General features: G+C 40.8%; 1 long non-coding RNA gene across 2 annotated transcripts in view; it reads right to left on the bottom strand.

The window, feature by feature from the left end:
- The window catches only part of LOC139578435 (uncharacterized), a 147,317-nt gene that overhangs the window by 121,158 nt on the left and 4,225 nt on the right, over positions 1 to 21,934 (bottom strand). Inside the window, exon 1 of one of the 2 annotated variants that reach the window (XR_011675550.1) lies at positions 5,567 to 5,589. The exons of the other annotated variant lie outside the window; for it this stretch is intronic. This is a non-coding gene — a long non-coding RNA (uncharacterized lncRNA). Of the gene's footprint in view, positions 1 to 5,566; positions 5,590 to 21,934 lie in introns of those variants that run through there. 2 annotated transcript variants of the gene reach the window in all.

The raw sequence follows: 21,934 nt of genomic DNA, 5'->3' as shown, positions 1-21,934 counted from the left end.
ATTGGATGAATCCCTGAACATATTCCTGTCTGTGCTAGCAAAACAGTCCTGTAGTGTCGCATCTGCGTCATCTGACTGCTTCCGTATTGAGCGAGTCACTGGTACTTCCTGTTTTAGTTTTTGCTTGTAAGTAGGAATCCGGAGGATAGAATTGTTGTCATATTTGCCAAATGGATGGCGGGGGAGAGCTTTGTATGCATCTCTGTGTGTGGAGTAAAGGTGGTCTGTTTTTTTTTGCCCCTGGTTGCACATTTGACATGCTGGTAAAGATTTGGTAAAACTGATTTAAGTTTGCCTGCATTAAAGTGCCCGGCCACTAGGAGCGTCGCTTCTGGGTGAGAATTTTCTTCTTTTCTTATGGCCTTATAGAGTTGATTGAGAGCGGTCTTAGTGCCAGCTTCGCTTTGTGGTGGTAAATAGACGGCTACAAATAATACAGATGAGAACTCTCTTGGTAGGTAGTGTGGTCAACAGCTTTTCATAAGGTACTCCACCTCAGGCAAGCAATACCTCGAGACTTCTTTAATATTAGACATCGCGCACCAGCTGTAATTGACAAAAAAGACACACACCCCCACCCCTCGTCTTACCAGAAGTAGCGTCTCTGTTCTGCCGGTGCATGGAAAATCCCGCCAGCTCTATATTGTCCGTTTCTTCGTTCAGCCACGTCTCGGTGAAACATAAGATGTTACAGTTTTTAATGTCCCGTTGGTAGGATAATCTTAATAGTAAGTCATACATTTATTTTCTAACGATTGCACGTTAGCAAGGAGAATGGAAGGCACTGTCAGTGATCTGTTAGTGCCTGCAACACTCTGAATGTGTCTACAGACTTCTAGGGCTGGATTTCAATGGAAACCACCATAGCAATGCTTACATAGAGTGGTCCCTCCTTTAAAAGTTGCGAGCTTACACCGTGGGACTTAGAGGTACCCAGCGTCACGGCGTCATTGCTCCAGACCACCACAAGGTGAAGTTAGAGCACTCATTATGCATTTGGGTCCCAAGGTTTTTATATGACCAATCATATCGAGTGGTTCCAATGACAAATTTGACGTGAGCCACCCGTCCCTGGTGACTTTCTTCAGCAAAGATGGCTGACAAAACATTACAGTGGAAGCAAATATAAGTAATTATAACATAACGAGCCAAGCAAAACATTTACAATTGAGAGGAATATGTTAGTTAACGTAGAGACAAACGGTTGTACATATTTTTTTGTCATAAAGTTAATTTACAAAAATTGCTATTTAGCAAGTTAGCTGACTAGCTAACATTAGCCAGCTAGCCAGCTGGTGTTATGACATGAGTATGACATTATAATTTGTGTTGTTTAATGTTTTAGGGACTCCTGAGTAATCCAGTAAACCAGGCTGTCGTCTTGGGAAACAGTTGATGTAAAGAATCTAGAAGCTAAAGCATTTACTGCAAATTAAATGTACATTTGTGTAAGGGTTCCATTTGGTACATTTGCCTTTCCATGCAACGCAGCTGAAGTAACATATCTAGCTAATTAGTTACTGTAGTGTATTTGTGTACAAAGTACTACCCATGAACACATCCGATGCCCTTTCTCCACTTTTCCAAACACATGATTGGGACAACTGACAAGATACTCTTACTGTACCTGTGTGATTGCAGAATAACAATCCAATTCTTTGCAAGAACAATGTAGAAAACAAAAACATAACTGAGAAAAAATGTATCCTTTAGTTTGGCAAATGTACATTTCAAGGTGATTCTATTATCTTTTCAGCACTCCAAATGTCAAAGCTGATTTAGGGTATTTTGTATTTTCTCATTTCAGCAAGAAAGGAAATCCTAAAGTGGTTGAAGAGAGATCGCTTAACCCTGGCTAGATGTAGCTTTCCAAAGTCATCTAAAAAGGTCTGAACAATAAATGTTAGCAAAAAGATAGTTCACATCCCTACAGCCGATATGAAAGCCTGTCCACAATTTTGAGACACATCCAAGTGCATTTTGATAAAGCAGATATTCATCCCTTTCCCTAAAACAGATGGCTGTGCTCATTGTGCTGTTTTCTGTCACCAGCGTCTAAGATTTATGACAATTAGCGCTATTATCTATGGACTGGAGCAATACATTGAATGTTACTGCTGTTTATCGGATATCAGGCGTTTTGGACAAATGTTCCCCTTGCTGTCTTCACTCAGTATGGCAGCTCTTAATGGATTGGAACTTTAACCTCTCAGAGGGGGAAAACACGATGGGGGGTTCAAATAAAAAGTAAAGTGGTCAATTATTCATGAGTGATGCCTTCCCATTTTCAGCTGTCAGTTTGTACACATTAACTTGATCTATTCTGCTCCTCTCTAAATAACAGGCTTCTGTCTGATGTTTGTCAGTCACAGTATGCAAAGACCACATAGAGCTGAGCAGTGACCTCTGTTCTCTCACAATTAAACTGTGCTTAAGATAACTAGTGACACCCAGCAGAATGAGGGGAAAACAGTGCATTACATTCACAAAGATATGTTTGTTGTGTCTGGGATCATAACGGCACAGCCAGCAAAAGTGCTACTATAGAATAAAGATAGTTTGAATAGAGAGAGCTCTTTGGCACAGTGTTTGCAGGTGGAAGATAAGTGTCAGTCAGCACCACTGAGTTGTTTATGGACTCGTTTGATCACCTGTACTGATATGCTCTGCCAGAGCAGAGTGGGGGAGAGAATAAGCACCCTCACATATCCTGCTTACACATGATTCAGAAACTGCCATGCGACATGCACAGGTGCATGCCAAACGCACACACATTCTCCCAGCTTTAGCACCCCAACTAGAGAACCCCCATTCCCAATGTTAAAGTGTCAATCGACATATGCCAATTTTCAGGAAGGTCCCTAATTGCAGGTAGACATTTTGCACCACACTTCAGATGTTTTTTGACCGCGAAAAGGAGACAAAGAAGAAGAAAACCTTGTAAGACTATGAAGGGATCTCTTGTGTTCAACTAAATGGTCAGAGCAACATTGGACAAACGCAGCTAGAGCTAACCGTAGAAAGCAGCTAAGGTCTTGCAAACAGAGTATTTAAAAAAAATAATCAATACTGTGGATGATTGCCCTCTTCACAATGAGACTGGATTAGTTTTTCACATTGCAATAAAATTGCAAAATTCCAGCTGTTAAGAGTAGTTCGTTTAGACTGTGTGGGAATAGCTTACATGGGTAACCCAGTGCAGTTGCACGAAATCAACAACAGCCAACCTTTTCTAGGAATTACTACAGTACTTTAAGGCAGGTCTTCTAAGGCTCTAGTCAACAGCATAGTGTGTTTCCATTAGCAGCTGTTTTACTGTGGTGGAAATCCTGTCAAGTAGAGTAGTCATAGGCCTCTATCAGCCGTGGCTGAAGCCTGCTGGAAAACCTAGATTGAGGTCTTAATTCTCAAGTGTCTCCTGGACATCTGGTAATATCGCTTTTAAATCCTTCATTTACATTGGAAGATTAAGACAAGCCAGACTCTTAAGAGGTCTTTAACCATATTAGTTGCAGCTTTCTGAGGCGCAAGATGAAGTTGCTGACTTTAAAATCAAGTTTTGGGTCTCCTTTGCTGGGGTTTGCCCATAAACCGTTTTAATTTCATGTATCAGAACTAGCAGGTGTTAAAGAATTCATTATTCCACCAAGCTTTTAAGACAAAGTGGTCTCAGGTTAATCCTACATGGAAATTTAACCCATTAAAATATTCAATGTATACATGCACAGTGCACACAGAGTTGACTGGTCTCCATTGCATGTCACCATGCGCCATTAACACCACCGGGCTGAGCAGTCATATTCAAATGCAATTCAGTCACTCAATGCATGTGATTTATTGCACTGGTTAGTGCAGCATGTGGGTGAATCTCTTTGAGTGCCCAGGGGTCAGATGGCTAACCACAGGTCTGGCTCAGCCTCAGAGTAGGCCTAATGACAGGGTCTGGGGGTACCAGGGTGGAAGAGGGGCCCTATTATCTGTGACTGACAGGCCCCCAGCTCAATGGGCTCTAATTGGTGGTCAGCGCCGCCCCTCCACTCCTCCTGCTCAGCAGCAGCTCCTCCTCCCACTTTACCACGCCATTAAGTTCTTCTTGTTGGAGGGCCTGAGGGGAGCTCATATACCCAGGATAATGGAGAAAGATTTATTCCTCAACCTTATTTATGACGTATTCCAGTCTAATTACAAAGACTTTTGGAGGTAACTGCTTGTAAAGCATCAAACTGACCACATTCATTTTATATCATTTTTACAGTAAAGATTACATTACGTAAGTAAGTGAGCACTCAAAAAATAATATTTCTCCATGATATTTTCAAAAAATATATATATCTTGAGAAAATAGTGCTAGGTATGAAGAACTAAATTTACTCCCTTCACGGGAACACCGACTGATATCGAATATTACAAAATATATGCTAATACAAAAAGAAAACTGCATCTCTTGATATAAAAAAATGAAATTACCCACACAGTAAGCATACACATAATATACACACAGTATAGGAATATGTAAACTGAACAGAAAACTATTCTAGAAGACAGCTTGAAAATAGGCGTGCATCATGTCATAATACACACAAAATACATAGCCATTTAATCACTGCTATAATCTACACATGGCTGCTCACAGTCACACAAGCCTAAATAGGAAGTCTTGTAACAATCAATGCAATGATGCGTACTGGCTGCCTGACTGACTTCTTTCCCCAGAGGCTGTAAGATTCCCTCGACAGTATTGGGTGGCAGCAGAGAGTTTGATTAAATATTATTTTCAAATTGAATTTGGCCACGTTATTTGTTCTAGTGCAAATTCAGACATTTGAGAAATCAACTCAATTGAATAGTACCCGCTTGTATTTTGTCAACTGAGAATAGAGAAGTGGAAACTACACATTAGAAACTTTGCAGATAAGAGACAATAGTTTCTCAAAAAGTCACCAACTCTTTTAACATGAAACTACTTGAGAAATGCTGTGTGCATATGCATATGAATAACACATTATTTCATGATTGAGAAGATACTTGATCCAATTATTCCTTTTGAAAAATCACTTGAGCGAAGTTAAATGGCATTGCCATACTGTAGGAAACAAAATGGAAAGTTCTGGACAGTATCTGACAATCACAATAATCTAACGCTGACATTATAATATTCATGTTAATGTTACATTATTTATATACAATGTAATTTGTGACATTTCTTGATATCTTTAAAGTATGACATGTCATATCTTTGCAGAGTGATTTCCTGCCTTGCCCTTGAGACAGCAGGCTGGGATGTCCTAGGGGGCTTGCCTTGCCTTCACAGCCCCATTCAATTCACATTTCCATGAAGCCAATAGATCTTGTACAGAAACAAACTATATTCAGTTCTGAGTTTGAGGCATCAACTTAATAACATACATTACATTATGGACATGGCACATTGTCTAATAGCTGTCCTGTGCAGTGAAAAGAGCCCAGCAGCTTTAAAAAGTAATCTGCCTGTCTGTCAATGTAAATAGCTACAACACTAAGCATCCCCATAAAGCTGCATACGAAGCAGGGAAAGACGACAACTCACCTCCGAGAGTTATTCCATTGCTTGACGACTGGAGGGAAAAATACCGGTGAACTCCGTCTTCAGTGAAAGATCCTCATCATACCAAGCAGAATAAGAGAACCATGCTGAAATCCTGGCAGATTCCTCTGTGTTCTCCACTCCCATTTCTTCTGTGGCGGTTTGAGCATGACACAAGGGCCGCTTAGAGAGTGCAGGAAGTAGAAACATTAAAGCCGGAGCTAGTCACACTACCTGGAACTCGTCTTCATTTCACCCAGAAGATAGTAGACTGTGGATACCTGGCTTGGCACTCTATCCCAAACAAACACACACACAGGGTTTTCAGCCATGTAACCCTGAGTCGGGCCCTGCCTTTGAAATGCTTTCTACCCCACAACACAAGACAGTTTTTATTATCTTCACAGTCGCAGCAATGCCTAGCTTTAAAAGCTACTGATTTCTTTTTTCCTTTAGCCTCCCACACAAAGGAAGGGCATTTTGTAAATTACTTGCTCGTTTCAGACCAACAAAAGGTACTTTCATTGAAAACCCCCCCAATTTGATTTCCCTCAAATTTGATTACATGGATTGAAAAAGGGAAAGAAAAAGGAGGAAATAAAAAAACAGATGCGTCCTCATTCAGCGCCCTGAAAGGCTTTATCTATGTGCCTTTATAAACTGTGGCAATCCAAAGCGTTTCAGTTGGCTAAAAAAAGAACTTGACAAAATTATTGGTTTGCCATATCTTACACAACTGACATGAGCAACTCAAAGAAAAGCCTTTTCTCTCCCACTGTCTTTCAGTGAATCGCCTGCCGAGATCAAAATAATAGAAATGAAGTATTTCATTAGAAATGAGAGTTGGATATGAACTAGGCTGTCATATTAATAGCAACCTGCCTATGGCCTTCAGTATGTGCTATTCACCTAGACAATAGAAGAGAGGGGGGCATGAATTGAGCCTTTCATTCAAGCCTGATCAATTTTCAATCACCAACAAAGGAAAGGCTTAAACAAATAATTAAACTCAGGATTGGTCTGCAGAGCATCCCCACCCTTACACACAATACAAAACAGTTCAAACTAAACAAAAACAACTTTTCATAACACTAAAAAGATGCATTCTTCAATGAGAGAAAGAGTCACAGAGATGGGCTGTATAATTCTTTCTATGTCCACAATAGGCATTTCAGCCTACTTGTTTTTCATGTGTGGGTAATTACAGGGTTGTGTCTACCACACTCACAGAGGAGAAAGAGTGTAAGTGAACAAAATCATTAGAAATGTTGTTCATCCCCGGATGGCTGAAAGTTGTTGAACCTGAAACCAGTTGGATAGACACAATCTTTCACATAACACACTTTCTCAAATCAGGTAGGCTTCTATGCACCATGAGTTATGACAAGGAGGACTGGTGCTACAACCTTTCATAGAGCAGCTGTGTTCTTAGTGCAGTCTGAGATAAATAAAATAAAAAATCACAACTTTTTTTACCAATACTTCCCTACTCTTGCTCAACAATTTTTTTTATCTGTTTCATCTAAAATGTTTAAGTCACTCCAACAAAACAATTCTGAGGTAAGTTGATCTAATATTTCTTCATTTAGAAAACGTTATACAGTACCAGTCAAAAGTTCGGACACACCTACTCATTCAAGGTTTTTCTTTATTTTTTACTATTTTCTACATGATGATTTACAGGTTATTACCATCAGAAAGTAATGACTTTTTGTAGAACTTTTATATAACATGGGTATACTCCTGCTCAACACTGCTTATCAAAGGACAAATTATATTTGACTTTCCACTCCGAATACCTCTTCTCCGCCGGGGCAGCAGGTAGCCTGGCAGGTAGAAATACACCTAAAGGATTGGGCCAGTAACCAAAAGATTGCTGGATCGAATCCCCAAGCTGACAAGTTACAAATCTGTCATTCTGCCTCTGAGCAAGGCAGTTAACCCACTGTTCCCTGGGTGCCAGTGACGTGGATGTCGATTAAGGCAGCCCCCCGCACTTCTCTGATTCAGAGGGGTTGGGTTGAATGCAGAAGACACATTTCAGTTGTACAACTAACTAGGTATCCCCCCTTTCCCTATACGGCCTGCGGGCCTTGTGTTTGACACATGTACGCTAGCCTATTACCCATGTTATGACTGACTTGTGATCATTGCCCTTCCTGGTTTGATTGTATTGACATTCCCAGACTAAATTACTGTCATCCGTTTTTGTTCGAAATATTGAGTCATTGAAACTGAAACAGTGCATCCTGAATGGAGGCAGCAAACAATGTACCAGGCCAGATTTTATCTACAACCTGATAGCAATATGTTTGGGGACTACCATCCATGTATTCTGGCAACAATGCCTCACTGCATGTCATGGAATTTTGAGTCAAATAGATCCTAATTTTAAAACCTCTTATAAAGTTTGTTTTGAAGCATGAACTGGGAATTTTACATTTTTTACTGATTATGTTTGTCTGTTTGCTTCATATCTGCAAAGTATATAGTTAAGACACTGGTCAGTGCCACTGTGTGTGTCCCAGGAGTATATTTTTAAGAAAATCTGTTACTTTCTATTTGCTTCTTTTTCATATATTAAGTAGACACTAAAATAGCCTTAAATGTCTTTTTTCAGCTTTCAATTGTTTATTTTTTTGTTCATTTTCTAATGCAATTTAATATTTGGATTTCACTATTTTTCAAAGTTTTTGCCTTGTCTCACGCTCATATACTGTTATGTAATACACTTAGAATTTTGGTTATAATTAGAAAATATTTAATGGCCCTGTTTAGAAAAAAATGTCAAATAAATGGAAACTATATAAATATTTAATGGGCATAAGCCATTTGTTAAACTTTTTTTTTTACAAATTATTACCATCAGAAGTAGTGACTTTTTGTATAACTTTTATGTAACATGGGTATACTCCTGCTCAACACTGCTTATCAAAGGACAAATTATATTTTACTGTCTTTATAGCAATCAATTATATTGCAGATGTCCATTTACACCAACTTATTTTGAACTAATGCAATTTACCTTTACCCTGTCATTACCACCACAATGTACACATACAGTGCTTTCAGAAAGTATTCATACCCCTTGATTTTTTCAGCATTTTGTTGTTACAGCCTGAATTTAAAATAAAATAAAATGTTGATGTTTTGTTCACTGGCCTACACACAATACCGATTAGGTCAAAGTTCAATTATGTTTTATGACATTTTTACAAATTAATAAAACATTTAAAGCTGAAATGTCTTAAGTCAATAAGTATTCAACCTCTTTGTTATGGTAAGCATAAATAAGTTCAGGAGTACATATTTCCTTAACAAGCCACATAATAAGTTGCATGGACTCACTCTGTGTGCAATAATAGTGTTTAACATGATTTTTGAATGACTACCTAATCTCTATACCCCACACTTACCCCACACTTACAAGGTCTCATAGTCGAACAGTACATTGCATACACCGATTCATAAACCACAAAGACCAGGGAGGTTTTCCAATGCCTAGCAAAAAAGGTCACCTATTGGTATATAGGTAAAAATAGAAAAAGCAGACATTGAATATCCCTTTGAGCATGGTGAAGTTATTAATTACACTTTGGATGGTGTATCAATACACCCACTCACTACAGAGTTACAGGAGTCCTTCCTAACTCAGTTGCTGGAGAGGAAGTCTACCGCTCAGGGATTTCACCATGAAGCCAATGGTGACTTTAAAACAGTTAAATAGTTTAATGCCTGTGATAGGATAAAACTGAGGATGGATCAACAACATTGTAGTTACTCCACAATACTAACCTAATTGACAGAGTGAAAAGAAGGAAGCCTGTACAGAATAAAATATATTCCAAATTGCTGTGAATTGCTTTGCCACATTTTTTTGCAATATTACTTTGGACCTTGTCGCAAACAGGATGTCACGCCCTGACCTTAGAGAGCCTTTTTATGTCTCTATTTGGTTTTGTCAGGGTGTGATTTGGGGTGGGCATTCTATGTTTTGTTTTCTATGATTTTGTGGTTCTATGTTTTGGCCGGGTATGGTTCTCAATCAGGGACAGCTGTCTATCGTTGTCTCTGATTGGGAACCATACTTAGGTAGCCCTTTTTCCCTGTTTTGGTTGTGGGTAGTTAACTTTGTTTGTGGCACTAATGCCCTGTAAGCTACACGGTTGTTTTTCGTTGATTGTTTTGTTGGCGACGTTTTGAAATAAAAAGGAAAATGTACGCTCACCCCGCTGCGCTTTGGTCCGCTTCTTACGACGGCCGTGACAGAACTTCCCACCACCAAAGGACCAAGCAGCGTGGTGAAAGGGACTCCTGGACATGGGAGGAGATCCTGGACGGTAAGAGACCCTGGAGGCAGGCTGTGGAGTATCGCCGTCCAAGGGAGGAACTGGAGGCAGCTAAGGCAGAGCGGCGGCGATATGAGGAGGCAAGTCAGCGAAGCAGGCACGAGAGGCAGCCCCCCCAAAAAATTGGGGGGGGCACACGGGGAGATTGGCGGAGTCAGGTTATAGACCTGAGCCAACTCCCCGTGCTTACCGTGGGGAGCATGTGACTGGTCAGGCACCGTGTTATGGGGTGATGCGCACGGTGTCTCGAGTGAGCATTCACAGGCCGGTGTGCTCTGTGCCAGCGTCCCGCATTTGCCGGGTGGAATTGAGCATCCAGCCAGAACGGGTTGTGCGCACCTCCAGTGCGCCTCCACGGCCCAGTGTATCCGGTGCCAGCGCCAAGAACCAAGCCTCCAGTATGTCTCCCCAGCCTGGTGAGCCCTGTGGCAGCTCCACGTACCAGACTGCCCATACGTCTCCTCACTCCAGTGATGATCCATGGCAAGAAGCCTCCAGTGATGATCCATGGCAAGAAGCCTCCAGTGATGATCCATGGCACGAAGCCTCCAGTGATGATCCATGGCACGAAGCCTCCAGTGATGATCCATGGCACGAAGCCTCCAGTGATGATCCACGGCTGGAGTTGCTTACCAAGAAGACAGTGAATGTTCCTGAGTGGCCATGGTACAGTTTTGACTTCAATCTATGGCAAGACCTGAAAATGGTTGTCTAGCAATGACAAATTTGATGAATTTTGGGCAAATGTTGCACAGCCCAGGTGTGGAAAGCTCTTAGAGACACCCAGAAAGTCTCCCAGCTGTGTTGAATATTGACTTGGGGATGTGAATACTTGTGTAAATGAGATATTTCTGTGATTTTATTTTATATAACTCACCAAACAATTGTAAAAACATGTTTTCGCTTTGTCATTATGGGGTATTTGGATTTGGATTTAGTAGGGATCCCCATAAGCTGCTGCCAAGGCAGCTGGGGTCCAAACACATTAAAGCACTTACATCACACATAAAAAAAAGACAAAACAGTACATCACATAACATTATTATACCACTACATATTCACAATACAAAATGTATAATACCACCATACAACAGTATTACAATGTAAAGTTGAAGTCGGAAGTTTACATACACCTTAGCCAAATACATTTAAACTCAGTTTTTCACAATTCCTGACATTTAATTATTGTAAAAATTCCCTGTTTTAGGTCAGTTAGGATCAACACTTTATTTTAAGAATGTGAAATGTCAGAATAATAGTAGAGAGAATGATTTATTTCAGCTTTTATTTCTTTCATCACATTCCCAGTGGGTCAGAAGTTTACATACACTCAATTAGTATTTGGTAGCATTGCCTTTAAATTGTTTAACTTGGGTTCATAAGGTGTATTTCTATCTCTTTGTTATTTATATCTGATTCTACTGCTTGCATCAGTTACCTGATGTGGAATAGAGTTCCATGTAGTCAAGGCTCTATGTAGTACTGTGCGCCTCCCATAGTCTGTTCTGGACTTGGGGATTGTGAAGAGACCTTTGGTGGCATGTCTTGTGGGGTATGCATGGGTGTCCGAGCTGTGTGCTGGTAGTTTAAACAGACAGCTTGGTTCATTCAGCTTGTCAACACTTCTTACAAAAACAAGTAGTGATGAAGTCAATCTCTCCTCCACTTTGTGCCATGAGAGATTGATATGCATATCATTAATGTTACTCTCCGTGCAGTGGAGATTTTAGCATGTAAATCTTGGTGGGGAAAACTCAGTTATTCATTTTTTATGCATGTCAGCAAATCCACCACACCACACCACACAACACAACACTAAACAATACATTAATTGCACTATAACGGTGACAAACGGTGCCCACAATCTGCTAGGGCCTACATGAAGCTGTCCCAACAGCAGAGCTTTATTTTCAGCACCATGGAGTGAATCCGTACCAATGCTCCACCTGGCTATCAGCGGAGTCTGGCAGCAAAACAGCTTTTTCAGCCTCATTTACTGCCTTTTAAAAAGACATAGCTGATAAGGCTGACTTGCTTAAAGAAATGTAGTTTCTACTCACAATTGAGGTGTACAAACTATGGCATAAGGGGCGATGAGTAGATAAGAGGCAATCCATAATTTCGATTAAGACAATGAGCGAGCTAGGACGGACGTCATCAATATAACTATTTGTTCAGCATTTTTTAAATGTACAGCAACAGAATTCAGAACACGGGCCGTTCTTACAGTATTCTCCCTTTACACCAAGTCTGAACTGTAGGATAAATAAAGGGGGGCATATAAGCAGACAATTAAAGCTCTTATAATATTCAATGATGACATTTCTCTAAAACAGGCTATAGGCTACATGTGCACCCCCAAGTCAGAACAGTAGGCTACGTTTGGAGGGGGAAAGGGACCAAATTATTAGGGTGAGGCACATGTGCTACTAACAGCTTACTACAAAACATGCACTTAGTATTACTACAGTATACATATCTCCCTGACATATTACATCATTTATGAAGCAGCATACTAAACATTTTTGGACTCACCTTGTTGAGCTGTGCTCACTTGAACAGGAAGGTGGCACGGCGGTCCTTTGTGGGCACATTTTGTCATCAAACATTGTCATTAAAGTCTGGCATTCTCTGGATTTATGGTGCTTTCAAGAAACCACACATTGCAATTTCCAACTTGTTGTGTAATGTTAATGTCCAATGGCCGATGAGCACTGATACATTTTATCTATAATTTCTCTTCATAATTTCTCTTCATATGACAAGGATTGAAAAGGATTTGCCAGTAGATTGGCAACTTTTTTCATGTTGAGGACTGCTAGCTTGCTGTTAGCATAATCAGTCCAATCAAAGCTACAGTAGATATAACGTGATTTGACAGCATTTATCTGTGGCCAAAGACCTTGAGCCTTCTTGGATCGGCACTTCTAATGTAACTCTATGGTAGCACCCAAGGGGCTTGAATTTTTGAGCTCTACCCGTAGATTTTGCAGTGACGTAGTGTCCCCATGAGTGACATAACACTGAGCAATTCACAGTGCACGAGAGAACATTACCAACGCCTATGCTCCATATTTTCAGCTGGCTGCCCCATCACCACCGAAAGCACTGAGCCAAGCGGAAACAGCTGCATTTTGGAGGTGCCTTAATCAAGAAAGCAAAAAATATACAAACATTGTCTGCGGCTTTATTAACTAAATTATTTATTTATTGTTTGCAAACTGATATCTGACATGTATTAATGCAAAAATAACATGCAAAACATGCTATCCCAAAATAAACTTAACAGGTGTGGCTATGCCCTGAATGTTGGGTCGCAGCTGTCTCCGTGTACATTTACGGGCCAGCCGGGCTGCCCTGTTCTGAGCCAATTGTAATTTGTGGCACCTGACCACAGAACTGAACAGTAGTCTAGGTAGGACAAAACTAGGACCTGTAGGACCTGCCTTGTTGATAATGTTGTTAAGGTAGAGTAGTGCTTTATTATGGACAGACTTGTCCTTATCTCAGCTACTATTGTATCAACATGTTTTGACCATGACAGTTCACAATCCAGGGTTACTCCATGCAGTTTAGTCACCTAAACTACCTACATTTCCACATTACAAGATTTAGTAGAGGTTTAGGGATTGATTTGTCCCAAATAAAAATGTTGAGCTTCTGGCAAGTAACCGAAAGGTTGCTGGATCGAATCCCAGAGCTGACAAGCTAAAAATATGTGTTCTGCCGCTGAGCAAGGCAGTTAACCCACTGTTCCCCGGGCACCGAAGACATGGATGTTGATTTAAGGCAGCCCCCCACACCTCTCTGATTCAGAGGGGTTGGGTTAAATGCGGAAGACACATTTCAGTTGAAGGCATTCAGTTGTACAACTGACTAGGTATCCCCCTTTCCCTTTTAGAAATATTTAGTAGTAACTTATTCCTTGCCACCCATTCTGAAACTAACTGCAGCTCTTTGATAATTGTTGCAGACATTTCAGTCGCTGTAGTAGCTGACGTGTATAGTGTTGAGTCATCCACATTCATACATTACTCAAAGCCAGTGGCTTTTCTGCCACATGTGATGACGCTGGAGAGACGAAGCAGGTATGGGGAGTCAAACATTTAATAAGGAACGGACATGGAACGAGACAGGAACAGCGTCAGCATACAAGAAAACAAAGACAAAAAACATTCAATGCAGAAGCGGGGAACAGAGCTGGGGAACTGACAAATATAGGGGAGATACTAACAGGTGATGAGTGAGTCCAGGTGAGTCCAATATCGCTGTTGCGTGTGACGATGGAAGGCAGGTGTGCGTAATGGATGATAGGAGTGCGTGATAATAAAGATTTTAAAAAGTAAGGGCACTAGACAGCTGCCCTGCGGAATTCCTGATTCTACCTGGATTATGGCGGAGAGGCTCCATGAAAGAACACCTTCTATGTTCTTTTAGACAGGTAAGTCTTTATCCACAATACAGCAGGGGGTGTAAATCCATAACACATACGTTTTTCCAGCAGCAGACTATGATCGATAATGTCAAAAGCCACACTGAAGTCTCAAAAAACAGCCCTCACCATCTTTTATCATCAATATCTCTCAGTCAATTATCAGTAATTTGATTAAGTGCTGTGCTTGTTGAATGTGTCAGGACCCGGTTACGAACTCGGGTCTCCGGTGAGAGAAACAGTCACTTATCAAACTGAGCCACTAATAGTCGGCAGAACCCAGAAGATGAGGCAGACACAGCAGTACTTGAGACGGTGTTTTAATAAAGTAAAAAGGAAAGTACTTCAGGCAAAAAATATAAATCCACAACGTCAAAAGTAATTCCAAGAGAAAAAGGTATATCCTCCAAGTCATAAGGTAAATCCACAAAAGTGGTAAGCACAGCAGGGAAAAAACCTCAAAAGAAAAATCAAAGAAAATAAATAAACGAGAACAAAAACAAGCGAATCCGACGTACCTCAAGCGAATCTGACTGGAGTAACAAAAGTTCACAGCATGGCTGGGGCTGGGTGCTAACATTCAAACACAGAGCAAAGAACTGAGGAAAACTAAGGGTTTAAATACATACAAGGGAAACGAGGCACAGGTGAAAATAATAACTGGAAATAAGGGAAAACAAAAGGGTCAAAAAAGCCCAATGGGGGCATCTAGTGACCAAAACTGAAATAATCCTGGCCAAATCCTGACAGAATGTCCTTCCTTATAAGTTTTCTGAAAGTCTGTTGTCAATTTGTTTAGTGTAAAATAGCGTTGTATCTTGTCAATCACAATTTTTTCCAATAGTTTACTATTGGCTGGTAACAGGCTGGTTGATTAGCTATTTGAACCAGTAAAGGGGATTTTACTATTCTTGGGTGACTTTTGTAGATGGGTGAAACATATATTTTTTAATCCATTTTGCATTCAGGCTGTCACACAACAAAATGTGGAATAAGTCAAATGGTATGAATACATTCTGAAGGCACTACTTCTATAAGGACACAAGGCAAGACCCAAATGCAGACACAAGAAGCAGATGGTTGAGCTCCGATATTTATTAATCCAAGGGGTAGGCAACAGGTAGGTTGGGGACAGGCAAGAGATCAGAAACCGGGTCAGAGTCCAAAACAGTACCAGACGAAGGGCAGTCTTGAGGTCAGGCCAGGCAGGGGTTCAGTAACCAGATCCGAGTCCAAACAGTACAAGGGATAGGCAGGCTTGAAGACATAACAGGCAGTGGTCAGGCAGGTGAGTTTGGAGTCAGGACAGGCAAGGGTCGAAAACAGGAGGACTAGAACCAAAAGAGACTGGGAAGAAATAGGAGCAAGGAAAACCACTGGCTGACTTGACAAACAAGACGAACTGGCACATAGAGACAGGAAACACAGGGATATATACACTGGGGATAATAAGCGACACCTGGAGGGGGTGGAGACAATCACAAGGACTGGTGAAACAGATCAGGGTGTGAACATTTCTGAAGAAAATATATATTTACACATTAAATATCACACTTCTGTCTACTTCAAATGTAAAGCACTTACTTGTTGCCAATATAGCTACCGTAAAAATTATAAATATATAAAAATTTTAAGAAGAAATTGCATTGTTTATGGTTTCCGTGCAGGTCTACAAGCACAGCCGGCACAGGCCAATAGTTTATGGATTAAGGAATACAATTAATTATTTCTTAATGTGGTAGTACCAAATCCTATAAACAGATAAACCAATTAATCCAAAAACCCATTGTGTTTGTCATTCAGTTTTAAACTAAATTGTAATGTTTTATGGTGTGATGGTAATGAGATCTGATGAAGGTGCTTTGTGAAAACGGAGTAAAATCCATGTATTGCCGAATAAAATGGTCACAGCCAATACAACTTTGTGGTTTCTGACAAAATGAGAAAAGTATTTCTGTTGATAAAAACATTTTTCAAGAAACTTAATTTCTTGAAAATAAGGAATGCCGAAATTGCCTGTGGTTACAAAATCACCCAATTATGACTTTGTGGCAATGGAAACTAGTGACGATCAGCCTAGAGAGAGAGCATTGTATTGTGGGTTTTGTAGTCTACTTGAACTGCAACAGATTTTCACAAAGATTTTCATGTTGCTACCATTTTATTATAACAACAAAATGAAACATTGGTTCACAAATAATATTGTTCTTACATGTTAGTGTTATTTAACCCTGTAAATCAGGGAATTAGTGATTTGGTGGTAAACAAAAAACTATTTCAATGGTTGAAACACCTACGTGGCATCGATATTAGTCAAGTACATTCTATTCTAGTGTCAAAGTTGACTACATCGTCTGGGTATAATTTCGGCATAAAATCAGTATCTTCCAAAACTGAGATTTGGAAATATTTAGGGAAAATTAGTATGTTCCTAAATCCTTGGATATTCAATGGTTGGGTTTTGATTTCAATCATGCCCAGTCATGCCTACTTGCCCGCTAACACGGAATGGTAATGTCTAGCTAGAATTGTCATGCATGGAGAAACAGCTGCGCTGCGTGTGCTCTAGCCAATCGTAGCAGCAGAATCAAGATACAGAAATACCCATTAGCATGCAACGCCACAGACTTGTTTACATGAGACAGCAATATATAGATACCGTCGACAATGTTATGTTGAAAGAATGAAACTTGGTGTTTATAAAGGGCTTGAGGTTTTATCGTACTCAAACATCCTCATATTCGCGAGCTAACATTAACATGGGCTCCTGAGTAGCGCAGCGGTCTAAAGCACTGCATCTCTGTGCAAGAGGCGACACTACAGTCCCTGGTTCAAATCCAGGCTGAATCACATCTGGCTGTGTTTGGGAGTCCCATAGGGTGGTGCACAAATGGCCCAGCATTGTTTGGCTGGGGCAGACCATCATTGTAAATAAGAATTTGTTCTTAACTGATTTGCTTAGTTAAATAAAAGCAACACAACTGTCATCAAAGATTGATGTTGTGTTTAAGACAACTCTGAAATGCTGACATTTGAAATGCTGACTTCAAAATAATCATTCAATGATCATACACTGTTTACCAGGGGGCAGAGCTACTGACGTAAAGGCTAATCGGAAGATGGTGCTGGCTGAGGCCAAAACTGGCGAGTATAGATGTTATAGGGATATTGTTATCCACGTCTGCACCAACGATGTTAGGATGAAACAGTCAGAGGTCACCAAGCACAACATAACTTCAGTGTTTAACTTAGCTACAGCAGATTCGCACAACACAATCGCTGGTTGAATTTTTTTTCTGCCCCTCCCAAAATATTGAATTTGTTGATAACTGTCCCTCTTCCTGGGACTCCCCCACAAACAGGACCAAGCCTGGCCTGCTGAGGCGTGACAGACTACATCTAAGCTGGAGTTTAAAAAAAATCTTATCTATAAACATTGACAGGGGCTCTAACTCCTCTAGCTCCACAATGAGATAAAGTGCAGGCCAGGCAGCAGGCTGTTAGCCAGCCTTCCATCTTAGCGGAGTCTGCTACTAGCACAGTCAGTGTAGTCATTTCAGCATTCCCCATTGAGACCGTGTCTGTGCCTCGAGCTAGGTTGGGCAAAACTAAACATGGCGGTATTCCCTTTAGAAATTTCACAAAGACCTCCTCCGTTCCTGTCATTATTGAAAGAGATTGTCATAATATCTCACATCTCAAAATAGGACTAGGCAGTCATAGCCAAATATCTAATCACTGATCATAACCTTGATGTGATTGGCCTGACTGAAACACGGCTCAAACCTAATGAATTTGCTGTATTAAATGAGGCCTCTCCTGATTACACTAGTGACCATATCCCCCGCGCATCCCGCAAAGGCAGAGGTGTTTGTAACATTTACGACAGCACATTTCAATTCACAAAGAAAACAAAGACTGCGTTTTCACCTTTTGAGCTTCTAGTCATGAAATCTATGCTGCCTACTCAATCACTTTTTATAGCAACAGTTTACAGGCCTCCAGGGTTGTATACAGCGTTCCTCACTGAGTTCCCTGAATTCCTATCGGACCTCGTAGTCATGGCAGATTATATTCACATTTTAGGTGACTTCAATATTCCCATGGAAAAGTCCACAGCCCCAATTCAAAAGGCTTTCGGAGCCATCATCGGCTCAATGGGTTTTGTCCAATATGTTTCCAGACCTATGCATTGCCTCAGTCATACCCTGGATCTATTTTTTTGTCCCGTCGAATAAATATTGTGGATCTACATGTTTAATCCTCATAATCCTGGACTATCGGACCACCATTTTATTATGTTTGCAATCGCAACAAATATTCTGCTCAGACCCCAACCAAGGATTACCAAAATCCGTGCTATAAAATTTTAGGACAACCCAAAGATTCCTAGATGCTCTTCCAGACTCCCTCCACCTACCCAAGGATGTCAGAGTACAACCACCTAACCGAGGATCTAACCTTGTGTAGTACCCTAGATGCAGTTGCACCTCTAAAAACCAAAAACATTTGTCACAAGAAATTAGCTCCCTGGTATACAGAAAATACCCCAGCCCTGAAGCTAGCTTCCAGAAAATTAGAAGGGAAATGGTGCTCCACCAAACTGGAAGTCTTCCAACTAGCAATATCAAAGAGCCCTCACTGCTGCTCGATCAGCCTACCTTTCCAACTTGATTGAGGAGAATAAAAACAATCAAATGTATTTTTGATACTGACAGAAAGCTAACTAAAAAGCAGGATTCCACCAAGTGAGGATGGCCTTCACTTCAGCAGTGATGAATTTATGAACTTCTTTGACGAAAAGATTATGATCATTAGAAAGCAAATTATGGACTCCTCTTTGAATCTGCATATTTTCTCCAAAACTCAGTTGTCCTCAGTCTGCACAGACCTGCCAGGACCTAGGATCAATGGAGACACTAATTTTTAATCCTGTATCTCTCGACACATTCACGAAAATAGCCATGTCTTCTAAACCTTCCAGCTTCCTACTGGACCCTATTCCAACTAAACTACTGAAAGAGCTACTTCCTGTGCTTGGCCATCCTATGTTGAACATAATAAATGCTCCCTATCCTCTGGATGTGTACCAAATTCACTAAAAGTAGCTTAATAAAGCCTCTACTGAAAAAGCCCAAAACTATCGGCCTATATCGATTCTCCCATTCCTCAAAAGAAAAATTGAAAAGCTGTTGTGCAGCAACACACTGCCTTCCTGAAGAAAAATAATGTATACTAAACACCCCAGTCTGGTTTTAGACCCCATCATAGTACTGCGACTATTCTCGTGAAGGTGGTAAATTGCCCTTTAATGGCGTCAGACCAAGGCCCTGCATCTGTCTTCATGCTCCTAGACCTTAGTGCCGCTTTTGACACCATCGATCACCACATTCTTTTGGAAAGATTTTATCTGTCGGGAAGATATCAGTTTGTCTCTGTGGATGGTTTGTACTCTGACAAATCAATGGTAAGTTTCGGTGTTCCTCAAGGTTCCGTTTTAGGACCACTAATGTTTTCACTATATATTCTACCTCTTGATGATGTCACTGCTATGAGGACGACACACAGCTCTACATTTCGACAGAACATGGTGAAGCCCAAATATTGCCTACTGTGGAAGCTTGTTTTTCAGACATAATGAAGCAGATGGTGGCAAATGTTTTACGTTTAAAATCGGACAGCTAGTTCTAGGTCCCAAGAAACAAAGAGATATGCTGTTTGAGCTGACAATTAATCATGATGGTTGTACAGTCGTCTCAAATAAAACAGTAAAGGACCTCGGCGTTACTCTGGACCCTGATCTCTCTTTTGACGAACATATCAAGAATATTTCAAGGCAGCTTTTTTCCATCTTCGTAACATTGCAAAAATATGAAACTTTTTGTCTAAAAATGATGCAGAGAAGCTAATCCATGCTTTTGCCACTTCTAGATTATACTACTGCAATGCTCTACTCTCTGGCTACCCGGATAAAGCACTAAATAAACTTCAGTTAGGGCTAAATACGCCTGCTAGAATCTTGACTATAATCAAAACATTTGATCATCTTCAGTTGGTCCTATGATTAAGTGTAGTCTGGCCCAGGGGTGTGAAGGTGAACGGCAAGGTACTGGAGTGACGAACCGCCCTTGCTGTCTCTGCCTGGCCGGCTCCCGTCTCTCCACTGGGATTCTCTGCATCTGACCCTATTACGGGGGCTGAGTCACTGCCTGACCTGTTCACCGGACCTGCTGTTTTCTACCCTCTCTCTCCCGCTCTCTCTCTCTCTACCACACCTGCTGTCTTGACCTCTGAATGCTTGGCTATGAAAAAATCCAACTGACATTTACTCCTGAGGTGCTGACCTGTTGCACCCTTTACAACCACTGTGATTATTATTTTACCCTGCTGGTCAGCACCTATTGGCGCGTTCTAGCATTTATTTGCATATTTCCATTAGAGATTGCTTACTCTGTGAAGTGCACGTGTGCAATAACGCCCTTGCACGTGTGCAATAACGCCATTGCACTCCTTCTAAACAACACCATTTTTTAAAACGTTTGCAACGGGTAAAGTCAACAAACTGCAGTCCACTCGGTTTGTTAAAGATTGTAGTATTGGAAAAGAGAAAACTGTATGGAGATCAAATGTTTCATCAATGAAAGCATTTGCAGAATGACGGCCAAATCCATCTCGCTCCTTCTTCTCCCACTGCCGGCTTTTGGGCTTCCTCTGATCACCATATTTGGGTAGTGAGTGGAAATGGCAACCGCATGGTTCACATTTATACATCTGGTGAAATATATGGCTCATTGTTCATCTGTCATCATACTCTAGCAAGCAGGAAATTCTTGGAGCTAGGGATTCTTGACCAATCACGTTCATGTTGTCATGCTGCGTGACACGGTTGCTAAGCCATTCATAACACGTACAGTGGCTGTTTGGGATATTTCAAGTAAAGAGGAACGCAACGGTAGCGAACATAACCCACCCACTTCAAACTCTCATTGCTTTTAGCATTTCCTATTGAGGATGTGGAAAAGCAAGGTGAAATGAGTGTTCAGCCCTCCTTTAATTTTTTTCAATTTTTGAATTTGATGTGGTATAATGGAAGTTTGGCACGCCGACTTTCACAGTCCACTGCAAGAAACAGATAGAAAGCTACGCCCTTAATTTTAATTGCATCCACCTGGAAGCTGACAGACACACAAGGGTGCGTTCAAGATCAACCCTGTTACATTGATAAACTGCTGAAATTCATAGGCTACAAATTCTGTGTGATTGGTTTGTGCGTGATGTTTGCAGTGAGTGATGTCGGCAGCCTGTGCATAGGAATAACTTGTTTATACCATCAATAAATCATTTAGGTCTTCTGAGCACGGTAAAATATCACAAAATTTCATTGTATTTGCAATATCTGCCCACTGGGCACAAACGTCAATTCAACGCCTGTTCCACGTAATTTCATTGAAATGATGTGGAAACAATGTTGATTCAACCAGTGGGTGGCCTGGTTTTTAATCAATGCATTATCTTCTATTCAATGAGGGAACTGAATAACCATACATTATCACTTTAAATGTATCAGAAACACTCAGATTTACCAGTGCA

This window comes from Salvelinus alpinus, chromosome 6 (assembly GCF_045679555.1).
Source record: "Salvelinus alpinus chromosome 6, SLU_Salpinus.1, whole genome shotgun sequence".
Taxonomy (NCBI): Eukaryota; Metazoa; Chordata; class Actinopteri; order Salmoniformes; family Salmonidae; genus Salvelinus; species Salvelinus alpinus.
This window is presented reverse-complemented; position numbering and strand designations above follow the sequence as displayed.